The following is a 20,581-nucleotide window of genomic DNA, read 5'->3' on the forward strand; positions in this document are numbered from 1 at the left end:
TCCGATCAACCACTCTGAGACAAATTAACCAAAATACAAACTTTATTAGGAGAGCTTTATAAAATTGGTAAACATCTCTCATCTTTTGTTGTGGATGGAGGTCGGTAACAGCACAATTAACCATTATAAATAACCACTTTCAAAACGAAACTTTGTGCCAGGCCGGACTTTCGGCGCACTTTAGCCTTCGTAATTGAACTGTGTTCCTTGAAACCGCTGTGACTTTAAAAGAATAATCAAAAACTAGGGAGGGAGGGTGGGACAGCACCGTCCGGATCTCACAAGGTGAGGAGAGACCGGATCCCGGAAAAGAGGGAATATTTATAGGGGAAAGAAAGGGATTATGGGAACATTCCCATTGGACAAAACCTTTGGAAGGGGAGGAGGGAAAATCGGACATGAGAGGGGAACTTAACCCCTTACTACCCGGGCACAGCAGTCAGGGTGCATTCAGTAAAACACTGACATGCCCCTGAAAAAGGCTGTACCTCATATAATACATACCCTGGTGATCTAGTAGAAGTAAAGATCTTATGCTATGAATGTTTTGAATGCAAATATCTTAACCCTTTGAGGGCATGTGCACACGGAAAATGTGCTGCAAATGATTGATGCCGTGAATTACTAACCTGAAACAGATCATTAGAGATTTAAAGGGGATTGTCAATAATCACAACTAGGAGGTTAACAAGTGCCTAACTGCTGATGGTCTGATTATTTTGTGACGGGGTCAATTTTTCTTTTTTGTATTTGCTCTTCTTCCATGAGCTATAATAACTTATTTTTTTCTTTTTTCAGAATTGCCGTATGGGACTTGTGTTTTGCTTTTTTGTTGTTTTTTGCGGGATAAGTTGTAATTTTCATTGACCCCATTCACTTTCATTTATTTAGCAATGAGAAAAATGTTCGAAGTAGGTGAAATGGATAAAAAAATTGCAATTCTGCCATTGTTTTTGAATTTTGTGTTTATAGTGTTCATTTACAGCATTCCCCAGTCAGTATGATTGATTACAACAATACCAAAGTTGTTACTAACTTATATTTTACTGCTTTTGAAAAGTGTACACATTTGTTAAAAAAAAAAAAAAAAAATTGGTTTGTATCGCCACATTATCCATTTGTTTTTTTCTGTCAATGGAGCTACAAGGGTGCTTGTTTTTGTATGTGGTGAGCTGTAGATTTTATTGATACCATTTTGGGGTATTTTTTAAATGATTAGATGATGGAAAAAGTGCAAATCTTGTCTTTTGTTTTGTCTTAATGACTTTCCCGTGTGGGTTAAAGGGATCCTGTCACCAGATTTTTACAATCTAAACAAGAACTAGCAGCGCCTGGGCTGCATTCTATAAAGGTGCATGTTACCCCATGACTCGCCCTGTACACCCCACAAATACCTTTATAAAATCTCCCGCCACATATGCTAATCCTTGGGTTCGATCCAATGGGAGTCCTATTTTGCGTCTCCTGTCAGTGCCATCCTCCTTTGATGATTGATGTGGATGATACCTCTGGCGCCATTCACTTAGCCTGGCAAAATCTCATGCATGCGCAGAGACATTGCCAGCTCACGCAGGCGCACTTAGCTCTGCTTTATTGCAGGCAGAAATTAAAACATTAATGTACCTGCGCGAGCCGGCGAGTTCTCTGCACAGGTGCGAGATTTTGGCCATCGATGTGGATGACGTCAACTGCGTCATCCACGTAGCAGGGCAAAATATCACTTCTGGTAGTGGGAAGCAGGAAACCCATGGCCAGCACGTTCACATTTGTGTTTTGGCTCTGCCCACAGTAGCACAGAGTGAAGTGTGTCTGGGCCAGCTAGCAATGTCTCTGCGCAGGAGCGACTTTTTGCCCGGTTATGTAGTTAACGCAGGTGACATCATCCACAACGCTGGGCAAACTCTCGCACCTGCACAGAGAACTCAGAGTTTTCTGTTTTCGTGTCTGCTCGCAATGCGGTAGAGCGAAGTGTGCATACGCGAGCCGGCAATGTCACTGCACAGGGGCAAGATTTTGCCTGGCTATGTGGATGGCGCAGGAGGCGTCATCCACATCAATAATCAAAGGAGCACGGCGATCAGTGCTGAAAGGAGGGACAGCAGCTGCAAAATAGGACACCCATCACCAGACCAAAGGATTAGCATACATGGAGGGAGATTTCATAAAAGTATTTATGCTTAAGGTGCTAGTTTTCGTTTATAATAACTCAAAAAACTGGTGACAGGTTCCCTTTAAACAATTTTATTTTTTGTAAGATCAGACTTTGATAGACACGGTGATATGTCACATAAGTTGTTTTTTATAGTTTTTTTTAATTTCTTTAGTTTTGGAATGGAAAAAAAAGTTTGATTTGAACTTTGAATACATTTTTTCACACATTTTCTAGTCCACTAGAGGGGCAACCTGTTATTTTTTGTACAATGCACAGCAAACGTTTAGCATTGGAGTGCATTCACAGTTTACAATCTCCTACAACAGGGATTTTCAGCAGGCCCCGCTCTACCGTGTTCACTCACTAATACCTGGTGTCTGATCACATACAGTAAGTGAAATAAGTATGGAACATGCCACCAATTTTATCAGTAAATATAAATCTAAAGGTGCTATTGCCATGTATTTCTCACCAGATATCTGTAACAACCCATCCAATCCACACAGGCAAAGAAACCAACAAAATAGATGTCCATAAATTAAATTATCTATAGGGATTAGCGAACCTGAACGGTAAATTTCAGGGTTTGTACCAGACACCTAGTGTCCGTGGCTTGAAGTCTCACAGAAGTTCATGGTTAATTTTGGAGTTCAGATGCTGTTTGGATGCTGAATAAAGCTTGTTGAAAAGGCCGGAGCACAGCAAATCAACACACTTTTGGCAAGGGGAAGATGCCTGGACACTGCTGGGAACAGAATAAAGAAAAAAATGAAGTTGAGTTTCTATATTTTTGATACCCATTCCTGGTAAAGCAGACAGCTGCAGGCTGCAGCCCTCAGCTGTCTGCTTTACCTTGGCTGGTTATCAAAAATAGAGGGGATCCCACTCTGTTTTCTAAAATTTTTTTTTTATTCATAAATATAGAAATAATTAAAAAAAAAAATGGTGTGGGTTTCCCCTATTTTTGATAACCAACCATGGTAAAGCAGACAGCTGGTGGCTGGTATTATCAGGCTAAGAAGACTCTGAGAAGGTGCTTCCCTTCTATTCTTGCAGTGACTTTTGCCCATTTCATTTGTTTACGCACTTCAGGCCTGGTAACCTTTTATGAGGCATCCTCTGTATATTTCTTATTGTCAGATTGCACTTGTACTTACAGCTACTGCGAGTTTTTTAGAAAATGATGTTATTTTTATCAAGGTGTCTTCTCTACTGTATTTATACTTTTATATATTGGCGATATATTCCCATTACTGTCAGACTGTTTGATATTTTCCATCTAGGGTTATCTCCTTCTGGATCCAATTGATCTTATGACATTCTTATCTCTATCTGTTTCCATTTTCTGCATTTGTTGCACCTTATTTTAGGATCTAACTAGCTATACAGTCTATTTCTACCTCAGGTTACATAATTCTATATTTTGCATTTTATGTATTGTGCGCTGGTGTAACGCTCATACTGGCGTCCTCGCACGCTCCTGCTTCTTTACCCCAGTGAGGATGTTGTTTCCCTCACCTGTCAAGGCATCCTGCAGTGGTGGTCCCCTCTCTGTCACAAGCTGCAGCCTCACGGAACATTTGTACTCCTGACAGGCTCCAGGCCTCTGCCTGTAGGGCGCGCCCATGGCCACGCCCCCTCTCTTAAGGTGCCTTTGTTTTCCTACCCGAATGTGCCTCCCAGGTCAGCTGGGAGGCTGCAGGCATTTAAGGCAACTCTGCCCTTTGAGAGCTGCCTGGGCAATGAGTTAGGGGGGCTTTACACGTTGCGATATCGCTTCCGAAATAATGTCGGGGTCACGTCATTAGTGACGCACATCCGACACCGGTAGCGACATCGCAACGTGTAAATCCTAGGTGCGATGATAAACAATCGAAAAAGTGTCGAAAATCGATGATCTGTGTAGCGTCGTTCATTTTCATAATGTCGTGTCGACCGCAGGTACGATGTTGTTTGTCGTTCCTGCAGCTCCACACATCGCTGTGTGTAAACCCGCAGGAGCGACAAACATCACCTTACCTGCGTCCCGACAGCAATGCGGAAGGGAGAAGGTGGGCGGGATGTTATGTCCCGCTCATCTCCGCCCCTCCGCTTCTATTGGCCAGCCGATTAGTGACGTTGCGTGTGAAGCTGCCGTAGCGATAATGTTTGCTACGGTAGCAATGACCACATATCGCATGTACGACGGGGCGGGTACTATTGTCGCGGGCGGAGGGGACGCGCTCGCCACGCTCGGGTCCGGGGCTTCTGCTGCTGCTCGGTGGCTCGAGCGGTGGGCCAGACCTGGGTACTCGAGCAGCGCTCCTCGTCCACAAGTGAAAAGGGGGTGGTTTGTTTTGGGAGATAGTTCGTGACGCCACCCACGGGTCGTGGTGATAAAGGGCACCACCGCTGCTGGTGACGGGGATCCCGGGAGCGATGGTAGGGAGCAGCTAGGATGTTGTCCCCTCCGTGGGTAGGGGTTGGTGATCCCGGGGCCCGGTGGTGTAACGGGGAGGCTGGATGGCTGGGATGCAGGGTTGCAGGGGTCGCGCGGCGCGGTGCCGGATGGCACTGGTGTACTCACTCAGGCAGTCAATAACAGAGTCTCTGGTAAACCAAACGGCTGGATGGACGGGTCCCGCAGCTGGCTGCAGTGTTTGTGCTCTCCCCGGACGGCTGATGGTGACTGTCTTTCCCTGCACCTGGTTAGAATGTTCTGACTCCTGTGGTTGCCCACCGGTTGTCCGCTCCCCGGCGTATAGGTACCGAAGGAGCCCGTTTTGCCCGCAGGCGCTGGCCTTTTGATCTCTAGCCTATGGCGGTGGCTGTATATCCTCACGATGTGGACTGTTGCCTTCTGTCGGGTCTTGGTTGTTGGGAAACCCCTGGGGTTCCTGTCACACTCGGATTTGACCGTTGTCGGCGGCTCCAAGCCTAGTCGATGGTCCTGCCTGTGTGCTTAGCTTCACTCCACTGCCCGACCCCGGTCCTACGGTTCTGCAAAGATCCACTAACTCCTGCAGACGGCCACCACCGTCTGCCAACCTTGCTGTTTGTGTGTGGGCCCCTACCCAGACACCGACAGTTTCTGACCTCTCACTTTCACTGTCTACACAAATCTCTGTCTCTTTTCCCGCCTCCAGACCTGTGAACTCCTCGGTGGGTGGGGCCAACCACCTGGCTCCGCCCCACCTGGTGTGGACATCAGACCCTGGAGGGAGGCAACAAGGGTTTTTGTTTGACTGGTGTTACTGTCCAGGGAAGGGGTGTGTGAAGTGTTATGTCTGTGACTCAGAGTGAATAGAATTTTTTTTTTTTTTTTCCATGCGTTTTTTTTAGGAACCTATATTAGAATTGTTACCTTTATGTCTATTATCCCTGCTTTTGGATTTGAACCTTGATTGCATTCCGTTACAGCTGGATAGGGAACACCCCTCTCCTGCAGCATGGATATATTCTCTTTCTGGCCGCTCTGCAGGTAGCTTATGACTAAGGACACTTTTTGGCTTTAAATTATTAGCCTGTCCGAAACGCGTAAAGTTTTTCCTGCTCTTCATTGTGTACAATGTGTTCCAAGACTATGTTTTAATCGGATTCCAATAAAAAGGTTTTTTTTTTATATATATATATATATATATATATATTTTTATATCAGTTCTGAGCCCACTTTTTTCTATTCACTCTTTGCCACACATACCGGTATGGACTGACCGGCAGGACTCGTGCACTCTGGAGGAAAGCATGGAATTTGATGGCAGGTGAGCTGGATTTTCTCCTCTTTGTTGTTATGTCAGTGACTACCTGGCTAGTCCAGGGCGTCACACTATCGCGCTCGGCATCGCTAACTGATGCTACGATGTCGCAACGTGTAAAGTACCCCTTAGACTAAAGCGGGCTTTACACGCTACGACATCGCTAGCAATTGCTAGCGATATCGAGTGTGTAAGTGTGAAGCCCCACAGGTGTAGTGTCGGTGCATTACCTTCAGGGACTCCACGTAGCTGGATCTGGTCACAGGTAGGAGATCTTCTTCTTGTCGTGACGCCACTCTCAGTATTGCGGCCAGTAGGGACCGCCACTGCAGGTTAGGGGACGCCTGGGGCTGATGGTGGGTGCAGTCGGATGTAGTAGCCTCCTGAGAGTGAGGCAAGCCCCAGGGCCCTGTGTAAGTTTGTAGTACCACAAGTCGCAGAATGACTCACACAGGCAGAACTGTCTTTCAAGGGCTTTACTCACATTTGATGGCAGGGTGAGTAGCCCGGGCGTAGCTGGGATGAACCAGATGGGAACCAGGTATCCTTCAGGCTGACTTTATGAGGGTGACTACTGACTCGCCTTCCTTAGCCCTTGGTGGTTTGGGGTGACCCCGACTTTGAGTCCCTATGGGGGTCACCCAGGGAAGATGCTGCAGCCTCTCTCCCCCTTTTGGTTGCCGTTTGCTTGTTCCCCGGACCAGGCCACTCCAGCTGCTTGCCTCCTGTGACCTATGGGCCCTCACTGCGGTTACGTGGCTGCGGCTTTTGTGGTGTTGTGGTGTGGGCTTTGAGAGCCCCACACCGGCAGGTTTAGCAGAAGAAAGCTGGATCTATCTTCGCTTCGGGATCTGCCGCCCGGTTGGGCCTGGTGCTCTCTAGCAGTCTCCTTACTTCCCACTCCGTGCTTTCTCTCTAGCTGAAGCTGGCTTTCAGGTAGCACTCCTAGTTGACCGTTCTCCCCCGTCAGTAGCCACTGCGCGGGCGCTGTTAGACAGCATCAACCCCACAGGTCTGCTCCTCACTGAGCCCTCTGGAGTTCTCCTCTAACTGACTCACTGCTCCTCCTCTCCTGTTCTTGCCTACGCCACCTAGCAACCAGACTCTCCACCACACCCCTTGAGAGGAGATGGAGGCTTTTGGCCCCCTCCACTATTCCAGTGAAGGTCTAGGCTTTGCCCCCTCCTGGGATCCCCAGGGGTCCTCTCAAAGGTACATGTGTGAGACCTGATCACTATGCGCCTGTGTTCCACACCCCTGTCAGCCTTCTGGATTACCTGTATTGTACTGTCCCCAGCATGGGTGCAGTACTCAGTGGTGCCTGACCGGGTCAGGGGCGCCACATTCCCCCTTAGTTATCACCAGCACGTCCTCGGGCTGCGAGACAACATTTTAAAATGCATAAAACATTAAAACATGTAAAACATTTTTAAAAGCACCAGGTACCATACATCACCACCCTCCACCCACAAGTCCGTTAACCCACCCAAAACCCTTTCACGTTGGCCGCGACTTCAGCCACTTCTGGCAGGATGTAGAGGCGGCTTACATGGGCTGGTGGTCTTCAGGGTATACCTGGCCTGGTGGATCCGCGCCTTCAGCCTCTTCTGGCAGGATGCAGAGGCGGCCTCCACAGTTGGTGCTGACCAGGTACCCTCTTTGTGGTGGTGAGCCAAGGCCCCATAAACAGGCGTGCTCTCTGGTTGCAGGTGAGCCAAGGCCCTATACACGGACGGGCTCCTCCTGGTTGCAGACGAGCCAAGCCCCTAAACAGGCTGACTCTGGTGGTGGTGGTGCCCTCTGGTGTAACTATTTACACTGCGAGAGTTTGTGGCTATAGCCAGTTCATAGCCTTAAGGTTTATTTCTCACAATAGTTTTTGTGGGCACATGCTTGAACTTGAGAACGTTGCAAAACAAAACTTTTCAAAACTGGTCGAAACAGTAACTTCTTACTTTCCTTTACTTTACTCCTCTTTACCAGGGCTTTGGCCTATAGGGCTGCGGCACCTGTTGCTTTCTTGCTCTTTGTCGTCGTCTGTGGTCGTTTCATCTGTAGGTTCCTTGTCTTTTCTCTCTTGATCTTCATCTGTGTCTTTATCTCTGTCTTTTCTTTCTTGTAGCATGGGGTGGCTGTAAGGTTTGCTGGTGCATAGTGCTACGTCAAGCGCGTACAGTCCTCTTTCGCCTTCATGCATAGTGAATTGTACTGAATCCCCCATCTTTAGGTTTCTGCCAGGGTGTCCTCTAGGCAGATGAGCGCTCACATCTCTTCTGTTGACAAATATCCCTTCTTTGATACCAGGGGCTACAATAAAGCCGTATCCGCTTTTCAAGTTGAAATCTTCCACTACTCCTCTGCAAAGGGGTCCTCTGGCCTGGGCTCTGGACCTTCTCAGTAACCTTTTCTCCTGTAGGTCTCTGGCTGCAACTTCCCTCTGCTCTGGAGATTGTGGTGCAGGGGACAGCGTTGTTCTATTGCGACGCCTTGTCTTGCGGCCTGAACTCTGCGTGGTACAGCTTGCAAACTCCCAGGTGAGACTTTTAGGCAGATCTTCGTCAGCGGACGGTGTCAGGTCTTCCTCATCCCAACGGGAATAGGGTAACATCTCCGGCTCTGGGTATAGATCCACTGCTGGTGGCTCCGGAGTCAGCTCCTCAGCTTCCTGGCCTCCTCTCCCCCTTAGTTCTTCGCTGCACTCTGGTTGTGGCAGTGCTGGGGATGGGCTTTCTTCAGCAGGCCCAGGCGGGGGACTCTTTGACGCGGCTGCAGGGGTTGCCTGAATCTCCTTGGGGGTATGCGGAGGGAGCAGATACCGATCCACCATCTCTTGTGGGAACTGGGCCTCTAGGTCAGCCTTCAGCTTCCAGTATTCGGGGTCCTCTCCTATCAGGGTCTTCCTAGCAGGGACCTCTTTGGACTGGGGAGCGGTGTCTGCTCTGGCCTTGCAGGCCGGGGTAAATGATGAGGTAATCTCTTCTTGGCGGACCGCGCCTGGCATGGCGGCGGCCTGGTCTTGGCGGGCCGCACCCTGGATGGCGGCGGCCTGGTCTTGGCGGGCCGCGCCCTGGATGGCGGCGGCCTGGTCTTGGCGGGCCGCGCCCTGGATGGCGGCGGCCTGGTCTTGGCGGGCCGCGCCCTGGATGGCGGCGGCCTGGTCTTGGCGGGCCGGGCCTGGCATGGCGGCGGCCTGGATCAGTGTCGCTGTTGCAGGGGGCTCTGTGCAGGCTGGGCTGGACGTCGCTGCAGCAGTCTGGGCTTGGCGGGCCGCGCCTGGCGTGGCTGCGGCCTGGTTCAGCACCTCACTTGCGGCGCGGACGAGCGTTGCTGCGGCGGTGGGGTCTCGGCGGGCCGGGCCTAGCAGGGCGGCGGCCTGGGTCAGCGTTACGCCTGCGACGCGGATGAGGGTCGCGGTGGCAGCCAGTTCTTTGCGGGCCGGACTGGGCGTTGCTGCAGGGACCGGGTCTTGGTGGGCCGAGCAGGGCATCGCTGCGGCCGCTGGGGCTTGGAAGGCCGCACCTGGCGTGGCTGCGGCCTGCTTCAGTGTCGCCGCACCGGACGCCTCTTCGGGGACCGCGGGCGTGGCAGCAGGGGTCGGGGCACTTGCGCTGGCCGGGGCATCACTCGACTCACCCACCGGTGGCAGCATCGGGGTCTGCGTCATCGCCGTCCTGTCTGGCACTCGGCGCGCGGCTCTCCTTTCATAGGCCCGAACCGCGGCAGCCATCTCCAGCAGTTCCATTCGTTCTTCTCTAATCTGCTCCACGACCCGGTTCTCCAGTCGGTCGCAGAACTGGGCCAGCTCCCGATACCACCAGGCAGCGGAGCCCGGTTCTGGATTTCTGCGGTCAGACGCCATTTCTTCTGCGCCCTCTTCTGCACGACTCTCCAGCTGTGGACTCGCCATTGCCTCAGATAGCAAGCTGTTCAGTTTCTGCTCTGCCTCTTTCAGCAGCTCCTCTCCCAGCAGCAGGCTTGTGGCTCTCTTTCCTTCCCGCCGTCTCTGGACGCTTCCACTCTCATAGCTGGCAAGGTCAGAACTCTGCAGGGGATCTCTGGGTAGCCACACCTCTTCGTGGGCGGTAACTTCTTCCAGCGCGGGCTGCTGTTGTTTTTCAGCGCGCTTTTCATGGTGGCAATATGGCGGCGCTTCCAATTTTTCAAGCGGACCGCCCAGGCACATGGTCACCTGTCTGAACAGGTCTAGTCCTTATCCTGTTCGTGACGCCAGATGTGAAGCCCCACAGGTGTAGTGTCGGTGCATTACCTTCAGGGACTCCACGTAGCTGGATCTGGTCACAGGTAGGAGATCTTCTTCTTGTCGTGACGCCACTCTCAGTATTGCGGCCAGTAGGGACCGCCACTGCAGGTTAGGGGACGCCTGGGGCTGATGGTGGGTGCAGTCGGATGTAGTAGCCTCCTGAGAGTGAGGCAAGCCCCAGGGCCCTGTGTAAGTTTGTAGTACCACAAGTCGCAGAATGACTCACACAGGCAGAACTGTCTTTCAAGGGCTTTACTCACATTTGATGGCAGGGTGAGTAGCCCGGGCGTAGCTGGGATGAACCAGATGGGAACCAGGTATCCTTCAGGCTGACTTTATGAGGGTGACTACTGACTCGCCTTCCTTAGCCCTTGGTGGTTTGGGGTGACCCCGACTTTGAGTCCCTATGGGGGTCACCCAGGGAAGATGCTGCAGCCTCTCTCCCCCTTTTGGTTGCCGTTTGCTTGTTCCCCGGACCAGGCCACTCCAGCTGCTTGCCTCCTGTGACCTATGGGCCCTCACTGCGGTTACGTGGCTGCGGCTTTTGTGGTGTTGTGGTGTGGGCTTTGAGAGCCCCACACCGGCAGGTTTAGCAGAAGAAAGCTGGATCTATCTTCGCTTCGGGATCTGCCGCCCGGTTGGGCCTGGTGCTCTCTAGCAGTCTCCTTACTTCCCACTCCGTGCTTTCTCTCTAGCTGAAGCTGGCTTTCAGGTAGCACTCCTAGTTGACCGTTCTCCCCCGTCAGTAGCCACTGCGCGGGCGCTGTTAGACAGCATCAACCCCACAGGTCTGCTCCTCACTGAGCCCTCTGGAGTTCTCCTCTAACTGACTCACTGCTCCTCCTCTCCTGTTCTTGCCTACGCCACCTAGCAACCAGACTCTCCACCACACCCCTTGAGAGGAGATGGAGGCTTTTGGCCCCCTCCACTATTCCAGTGAAGGTCTAGGCTTTGCCCCCTCCTGGGATCCCCAGGGGTCCTCTCAAAGGTACATGTGTGAGACCTGATCACTATGCGCCTGTGTTCCACACCCCTGTCAGCCTTCTGGATTACCTGTATTGTACTGTCCCCAGCATGGGTGCAGTACTCAGTGGTGCCTGACCGGGTCAGGGGCGCCACATTAGCACCCGCCCCCGTCGTGGATGCGATATCGTGTGATCGCTGCCGCAGCAAACATTATCGCTACGGCAGCATCACATGCACTTACCTGGTCGGTGTCGTCGCTGTGACTGCCGAACAATCCCTACCGCAAGGGGGAGGGACATTCGGCATCACAGTGACGTCACCGCGACGTCACTAAGCGGCCGGCCAATCAAAGCAGAGGGGCGGAGATGAGCGGGACGTAACATCCCGCCCACCTCCTTCCTTCCGCATTGCGGCCGGCGGCAGGTAAGGAGACGTCCCTCGCTCCTGCGGTGTCACACACAGCGATGTGCTGCCGCAGGAGCGACGAACCACATCGATTATCAACCATTACCGATTTTTGGTTTTGGGACGACCTCTCCATGGTGAACGATTTTCACCATTTTTGAGGTCGCTTAAGGTTGCTGGTAAGTATCACACGCTGCGATATCGTTAATGATGCCGGATGTGCGTCACTAACAACGTGACCCCGACGATAAAACATTAACGATATCGTAGTGTGTAAAGCCCCCTTTAGACTCATTACTGTAGTCAGGGTCTCTAGCACAGTACTGCTGCCGCTTAGTTCAGTTGCTGATATCTCTTTGCATTACAGTGTGCTGCTGCCGTATCCCTACCTGCTGCTGCTACAAGCCTCCAGACCGGCCGCCTATCATGATAGCTGCTACCTTAAAGTATCGTCACAAGTTGCTACCGTCCATCCAGCCATCCGCCCATCCATTCATCTCAGATGGAATTTCTACACCTGCTGCGGCCCAACCCAATACCAGAAATTGTCTCTCCCATACCCCTGTGGCCCGCCGATGCAACATCAGTCTTCCCGAGTTGCACTTGGACAAATATCTGCAGCAAGGAGTGAAACAATCGTGGTCGCCACTGAGACCGGGCCAGGAGTACAGGGGGCCCGAGTATAGGGGGCTTTACACGCTACGACATGTCTAATGCGAACTCGTTGGGGTCACGGAATTGGTGACGCACATCCGGCCGCATTAGCGATGCCGTTGCGTGTGACACCGATGAGCGATTTTGCATCGTTGCAAAAACGTGCAAAATCGCTCATCGGTGACATGGGGGTCCATTCTCAAAAATCGTTACTGCAGCAGTAACGAGGTTGTTCCTCGTTCCTGCGGCAGCACACATCGCTCCGTGTGACACCGCAGGAACGAGGAAGCTCTCCTTACCTGCCTCCCGGCCGCTATGCGGAAGGAAGGAGGTGGGCGGGATGTTACGTCCCGCTCAGCTCCGCCCCTCCGCTGCTATTGGGCGGCCGCTCAGTGACGTCGCTGTGACGCTGCACGGACCGCCCCCTTAGAAAGGAGGCGGTTCGCCGGTCATAGCGACGTCGCCGGGCAGGTAAGTATGTGTGACGGGTCTGGGCGATGTTGTGCGGCACGGGCAGCGATTTGCCCGTGACGCGCAACAGATGGGGGCGGGTACCCACACTAGCGATATCGGGACCGATATCGCAGTGTGTAAAGCCCGCTTAACTCAGAACTTGCATCAGCTGGATGTGCGTCCAAGTACGTAGATCTAGCTGAAATATATTGCAGCACTGACCTGGTCCCTGCACATTGCTGCATCACAGGAGGCAGCAACCGGCTCTGGAGCTAACACATGTCCCGGCTACTTAAGCAATTGTATATTCACTGCTCTCCACGCCCATAATTTCACCCACCTCGTTCCACTGAAGCCGCTTCTGAGAGGTGGGCGGGCTTATGGGTACAGTGATGACCGGCTGCTGGCTTTTTGCATCTGCTGAGCCATGGTGGAGCCCACCTAGAAATCGGTGGATTCCCCACGGGGCCCCTAACTGACAGTCTCTCCTCCAACATACACCACATATGCTCATGCTGCATATTCCATCCTTCAGAAGAGAGGAGAAATGCTGAGCATTTCCTCCTCTGCAGCTCAGCCATCCCCTGCACTTACTGCTTTGGAACTTCACGGGTGTAAGCCCCGCCCACCAACACTAAGCCCTGCCCATCGGCATGGAGCTGCTGTGGAGTCTCAGGCCTGTGCAGGGAGTACTGCAGAAATGAGAGACTTCTGAGGAGATGGTATCCTTCTCCCCTGCCCTGCCATTGTTCTGTAGTCAGCAGTAGTTGGAGGGGAGGCTCCAGAGAAACACAATGCAGCCTGAAGTGAGTACTGGAGCTCCCTGAATGATGACTCTAGCTCCCCTGCCGTTTTATATCCTCCTATTTGCCCTCACAGCTGCACTCTCATGCCCCCCTCCCCCACTTCCCCATTTCTCTTTTCTGTCCTCCTATTAATGTCTCACAGCTGCATTCTCCTGCCACCCTCCCCCACAGCTGCACTCTCCTCCCCCCCTCCCCCACAACTGCACTCTCCTGCTCCCTCTCCCACAGCTTCACTTTCCTGCCCCCTCCCCCACAGCCCTGTAACTGATGATATCCCTCACTGCTGTCCTGTGATGGTGGCCAGGGCTCCTCATCTTCATGGTTTGCTGTCAGACATCCAACTTTCTTATTTCTTTGTATATACAGTGTGTGCAAAATGCTCAGATATACAGTATATAAAAATCTAGTGTATATGTCTGCATTTATGTGAATGTGTACAGGTGTTACATTTTTAAAATTCAGATACTAAAAAGCAGAATTAATACTAAAAGGGCCAAAAAACCCTCTTAAAAATACCAAAACCCGTGTACCATTAAAAAAAACAACTGCCAATTTTACATGCAACATGAATAAATTTATAATATTGTTATTTGTAGCACAAATTTAGTGTACAGCTAAAAGAAAAAAAAAAAAGATGGATAGGGCTATATACCAGGATGGGGGACAAATATACAAGCTAAATAGAAAAGCTTTTGTGGCGCCCTGGACAAGTCAGGACGTCACAAGCACAACACCTACACACCCCACACTCCCGGTCAGGCACACCGAAGCCAAACACAAAATCCTTGTTGCCTTCCTCCAGGGGCTGATGTCCACACCAGGGGGTGGGCCCGGCGGTTGGTCCCGCCCACCGAGGAGTTCACAGTCCTGGAGGCGGGAAAAGCAGGCAGATGAGTTTTGAGTAGAGGTGAGAGAGGAGTGAAGTGGCAGTTAAGTAGCCTGAAGTTGGTCCGGGTGTGTGGCCCGGACGGATCAGCAAGGTTGGCAGACGGTGGTGACCGTCTGCAGGAGTGGCCTATTGGAGCTAACCGTAAGGACTGTGGACCGTGGACGGGCGGTGGCCCGGCGGTACCGGACCGGTACGCAAAGAGAAGCCAGCACCATCCGGCAGGGGCTTACGGACCCCGGCAAGGCTAGGAGTCGCCGTGAATTTGCCAAATCCGTTAGTGAAGTGAACCTCCTGGGTTTCCCAGCAGCCAAGTCCCGACAGAAGGCAACAGTCCAACCGAGAGAGGGAAACACAGTCACCGCCAAGGCTAAAGTTCCCAGGGCCAGAGCCTGCGGGCAAAAGGGGCTCCTTCAGCAACCTTCAAGCTGGGGAGCGGGTTACCGGTGGGAACCCATTGGAACCGTTACACTACATAGGTGCAGGGAAAGGCAGCCACCATCAACCTGCCGGGAGGAGAAACACCGCAGCCGTCTGTGGGACCCGTCCATCCAGCCATGTGTTTTACCGAGAACTGTGTCCTCATCATTGGCTGAGTGAGTACCACCGTGCCGTGCGGCACAGCGCTGCCCCCGCGACTCTGCACCTCGCCAGGCCCCGTAACCCGCCTGCCATCCATCCCTACCCCATCACCAGGCCCCGGGACAACCAACCCCCTACCCACGGAGGGGAGAACTAACATCCAGGCTGCTCCCTGTCATCGCTCCCGTGATCCCCGTCCAGAGCAGCGGTGGTGTCACCATTATCACCACAACCGTGGGTGGCGTCACGGACAATAACCAAATCCCCACCATCCAATCCCCACCCTTTTTTCATTCACGGGCGAGGAGCGCCGCTCGAGTCCCTGGGATCCGGACCACCGCTCGAGCCACCACCAAGCAGCAGCAGCCGCAGCAGCAGCGGCCAGACCCGAGCAGTGGGAGAGCGCAGCATCCCCTCCTCCGCCCGCGACACTTTCCCATGCTCTGATATCCCTCAGAACCCAGATTTCATATGTTCTGATATACATCTTGTCCTCAGCTCTCAGCTGATGCTGGGTGCTGGGTCACCCACCCATGCTCTGCTATACATCTTTTTCTTAGCACTCAACTTTCCCATGTTTTGCTATACATCTTTCCTTCAGCACCCAGCTTTTCCATACTCTGATATCAAGGGAAAGCTGGGTGCTGAGGGAAAGTTGTATAACAGGGCATTGGAAATCTGGGTGCTGAGGACAAGATGGCTATCACACATCTGTGTGGTCCGCTTGTGTTACGTGTGACCCATTTGAGTTCCGTGTGACACCCGTGATGCCGGAGAAAACATGGACATGTCTACGTGTGGAGCACACGGGCACACGTATGCTCCACATGTACACACGGTCCATGGCAGAATACGCACGTGAACGCAGACCCGTTGATTTTAATGGGTCTACGTGTGCCCGTGTCTCCGGTACGTGAGGAAACTGACCATACACGAACCGGAGGCACGGACGTGTGAAAGAGGCCTAAGGCTGGTTTCAGACGTCCGTGTTTTAGGTACGTGTGACATCCGTTTTTAACACGGATGTCACACGTACCCATGATACCCTATTGTGTACTCACACGGTCGTGTTTTCACACGGACTGTGTGGCCCCGCTATTTCCCATGAAGACATGTCCGTTTTTCTCTGCCAGCACGGGTGTCACACGGACCGCACACTGATGTGATCCGTGTGACATCAGTGTGACACGGACTGGAGAAAACACGGGTTTTTAATTAAAATGATTTTCTATATTTACCTGTATCCAGCGATGCTGTCTCCGGCTCTGCTGCCTCCCGCTCCTGACCCCACTCAGTATTTTCATTGATTATTCACTGCAGTGAACAGCTGGGAGCAGGGGCATGGCTGTGACAGCGCTGAGGACAGCATCGCTGGGGACATTGCTCGTGACAGGTGTGTGCAGGGATGTCCAGGAGGTCGTCGGATTTCCCAATGAACTCTGATGACCTCCTGATAACACCTCTGCGACAACTGCGCTACAGCGAGTGTCACGATGGTGACTTCCAGGGGTTCATGAGAGTTCATTGGGAACTCCGATGACCCTCTGGCTGTCACTGCACAAACTGCTGTATACTCACCTGTCACCGGCGATGTCCCCAGCGGTGCTGTCCTCGGCGGTGCTGTACCCAGCCTGTCCCCGCGATGCTCCGGCTTCCAAATCCTCGGGCAGTGAATAAGGATGCTTTAACACATCAGTTTTTTTGCATCAGGCACAATACGGCTCAAAAACCTATGCAATGGATGCAGCGAAAAAAATGGATCCGTTGTATAAGTATGTCCATGTTGCCCGTCCGTTTTTTGACGGATCCGTTATGATACTGAGCATGCGCAGCTCAAAAAACTGCATCGGGCTGTCGGATGCGGTTTTTGCCGCAGGACGCCGCATCCGGCGTCCATAGGCTTGCATTGTAAATCGCGCCACATCGCGCAGGATCCGGCACGATGCGGTTTATCGCCGCAGACAAAAAACGCTGTAAGCAACGTTCCATGCGGCCGCCGCATCTGCTAAATATGCCGCATCTGGCAAAAATCGGACGCAACGCAAGGCCATGCGGCACAATACGGCGCTAATGGAAGTCTATGAGGAAAAAACGCATCCGGTGGCAAAAAGAAATGGATGCGTTTTTTCTGCAAAGCGCCGTATTGTGCCTGATTGCAAAAAACTGATGTGTGAAAGCAGCCTAATCAATGAAAATAATGAGCGGGGGTCACGAGTGGGAGGCAGCAGAGCAGAAGACAGCATCGCTGGATACAGGTAAATATAGAACATCTTTTCATTGCAGATACACGTGTTTTACCCGGTATGTGTCACACGTATGCAAACACGGATGTCACTCGTGTGACACATGCGTGACACATGTGTAACACACGTATAGCATACGTGTGACCATAACCATGCGTGTGACTGGTACCTGATTAAACACAGACGTCTGAAACCAGCCTAAAGGACAGCAGAGTCTAAAGGGTACTTTACACGCTGCGATATCGCTATCGATATCACTAGCGAGCGTACCCACCCCCGTTGGTTGTGCGTCACGGGCAAATCGCTGCCCGTGGCGCACAACATCGCTTACACCTGTCACATGGACTTACCTTCCCTGCGACGTCGCTGTGGCCGGCGAACCGCCTCCTTTCTGAGGGGGCGGGACGTGCGGCGTCACAGCGACTTAACACGGCAGCCATCAAATAGAAGCGGAGGGGCGGAGATGAGTGGGACGAACATCCCGCCCACCTCCTTCCTGCCTCATTGCGGCTGGCCGCAGGTACGAGGTTGTTGCTTGTTCCTGTGGTGTCACACATAGCGATGTGTGGTGCCGCAGGTACGACAAACAACCTCGCTACTGAATAGGCAACGATTTTTGGTAAGTGAATGACGTCACACATACCAACGATCTTTGCCTCTTTTGCAATCGTTTAAGGTCGCTCATACGTGTTACACGCTGCGACGTCGCTAACGACGCCGGATGTGCGTCACAAACACCGTGACCCCGACGATATATCGTTAGCGATGTCGCAGCGTTTAAATGGCCCTTTACTCGTGACGATCAACCAGCATGAACACTCAACCGGCATGTGATTCAGGTGTGAAGCCCCACAGGTGTTGTGTAGCATTGCCTTCCGGGACTCCACGTGGGATGGTCTGGTCACAGGTAAGTTATCTTCTTTGGATTTTCGTGACGCCATTCTCGGTATTGCGGTCAGGGGACCGCCACTGCAGGTTAGGGGACGCCTGGGGCTGGTGTTGTGTGCAGCTGGGTGTCGTGGCCTCCCGAGAGTAAGGCAGGCCCCAGGGTCCGGTTGAAGTGTGTGTGGAACCACAAGTAGCAGAACAACTCAGGCACAGTCCAGACAGTCTTTCCGGGTTTTTACTCACAATTGATGGCAGGGTGAGTACCCGGGCGTAACTGGGATGAACCAGAGGAAACCAGGCACTCAGTCAGGCTGACTTTTGAGGGTGACTACCGACTCGCCCTCCAAGCCCTGGCGATTTGGGGTGACCCCGACTTGTAGTCCTGCTGGGGTCGCCCAGGTAAGTTGCTGCTGCCTATTCTCCCCTCGTTTCGGCCTGTTTGCTTGTAGCCTGAACCAGGTCACTCCGGCTGCTTGCCTCCTGTGAGCTGTGGGCCCTCTCTTTGCTAAGTGGCTGCGGACTCTGGTGTTATGGTGAGGGTCTGAAATGCCCCCTCCGGCAGGTTTGGCAGGGAAAACTGAATGAATCTCTGCACTGGGACCTGTAACCCCTACGGGCCTGGTACCTCCCTGGCAGTCCCCGTACTCAGCCACCCCTTTGCTCTGTCTAGCCTTGGGTGGATTTCGGGTGGCACTACCAGGTGACCGATCTCCCCTGTCGGTAGCTACTGCACGTGCGTTGTCAGATTGTGCCAGGCTCCAGGGTCTGCTTCCTGCGTCTGCTCTCCCTGAGCTGCACTCACTAACTGTCTCACTACTCCCTCCCCACTGTGCCTGCCTACACAACTTAGCAATCAGGCTCTCTACCACAGCCCTTGAGTGGACATGGAGGCCACGACCCCTCCTGGATTCCCCAGGGGTCCCTATCAAAGGTAGATGTGGGAGACCTGATTACTATGCGCCTGTGTAATCACACCTCGGTCAGCCTTCTGGATTACCTGTATTGTACTGCCCCCAGCATGGGTGCAGTACTCAGTGGTGCCTGACCAGGTCAGGGGCGCCACATAGGTCTGGTAGGAGATGGAAACAATCCAATGGATGTGCTGCCGCACTCACAGACGCCCCACTACAACTTGCAGAGGGGTAGAGGATTTCAGTAGAGGTAAAAATCTCCTCTATACACAATATTGATGCCCCCACAGCGCCCCACCACAAATATAATGGCACCACAAAGTATGATCCCATACAAAGTATAATGGACCCCATGAGTTTTTACACAGTATTATGCTCCTAGAGCCTACTCCACACACTGTATGATGGCCCTCATATCTCCATACACAATGTACAATGATCCTGACCCCCACACAGTAGGATATCCCCACATTTTAAGTCAATACTGATTGACAAAAAAAATAAATAAAACTACTCCCCTCCTCTTGTACTCCTGCAGCGCTGCTTTGTTCTGTGCAGTGTGAGGACTGACACAGCAGGCGTGATGTTGTGATGTCATTGCTCCTGCTGCACTGAGACTCAGACGCACAGATTGAATGGGAGAAGAGGGAGCCAAAGGCTTCTTGTTCCACTGTTGTACTTGCTGGTATCTGTATCGTGAGACTGCAGATACTGTCATGACTTGAAATGGGCTTCTGCATTGTGCTGTATGCAACTATTTGTAGCCCTTTGTTTTTCCTGGTGTTGGCCGTACAGGAACAGTCAAAGAGCAGGATGTAGCCCATGGGCCACACTTTGCCGATGTTAGCATTAGTATGACATCTTCACAATGCTCTGCTGTTGATGTGTAATAATAGTGTATAGCTCTAAATGTTTTCAGCCTGGAGAGAGGCTTGTGTATACTGTATGCTGACTAGTGGAAAAAAAAACAGCTTACTTTAGCCTCCAAAGTCACTTAAAATGGTTATGTAATGGAATGTTCTGATATTTTTTATGCATTGCTTATCCAACTGCTTCTCTGAATTGTCCTGATGTCACCACAAGTGAGCAATTACAAAGTGGGTTAGTCTCTGCGAGTGTGATGATAGCCGTGTCCATGTCAGTGTTAGGCTATGTGCGCACTAGGCGTTTTTTTCACGCTGCGTTTTTATGTGCGTTTTTGTCTAAAAAACGCACCCGCGGCTAAAAAAAACGCGGCAAAAACGCATGCGTTTTTGCCGCGATTTGGTGCGTTTTTTGCTGCGTTTTTACTCACTGCGTTTTTAATCAGTGCACAATGCCATTAAAGATTGTTGATGAAAAAAAAAAAAAAAAAAGGTCTGATGTCATTTCCTTCTTCAAAATGTTCATTGTATGCAGGAGAGCAGACAGCTGCAGAACTAGTGTATGCAGGAGAGCAGACAGCAGCTGCAGCACTACAAGTCTCAGCATCCTCCATTCACTAGTGTATGCAGGAGAGCAGACAGCAGCTGCAGAACTACAAGTCTCAGCATCCTCCATTCACTAGTGTATGCAGGAGAGCAGACAGCAGCTGCAGAACTACAAGTCTCAGCATCCTCCATTCACTAGTGTATGCAGGAGAGCAGACAGCAGCTGCAGAA

This window comes from Anomaloglossus baeobatrachus, chromosome 5 (assembly GCF_048569485.1).
Source record: "Anomaloglossus baeobatrachus isolate aAnoBae1 chromosome 5, aAnoBae1.hap1, whole genome shotgun sequence".
Classification (NCBI taxonomy): domain Eukaryota; kingdom Metazoa; phylum Chordata; class Amphibia; order Anura; family Aromobatidae; genus Anomaloglossus; species Anomaloglossus baeobatrachus.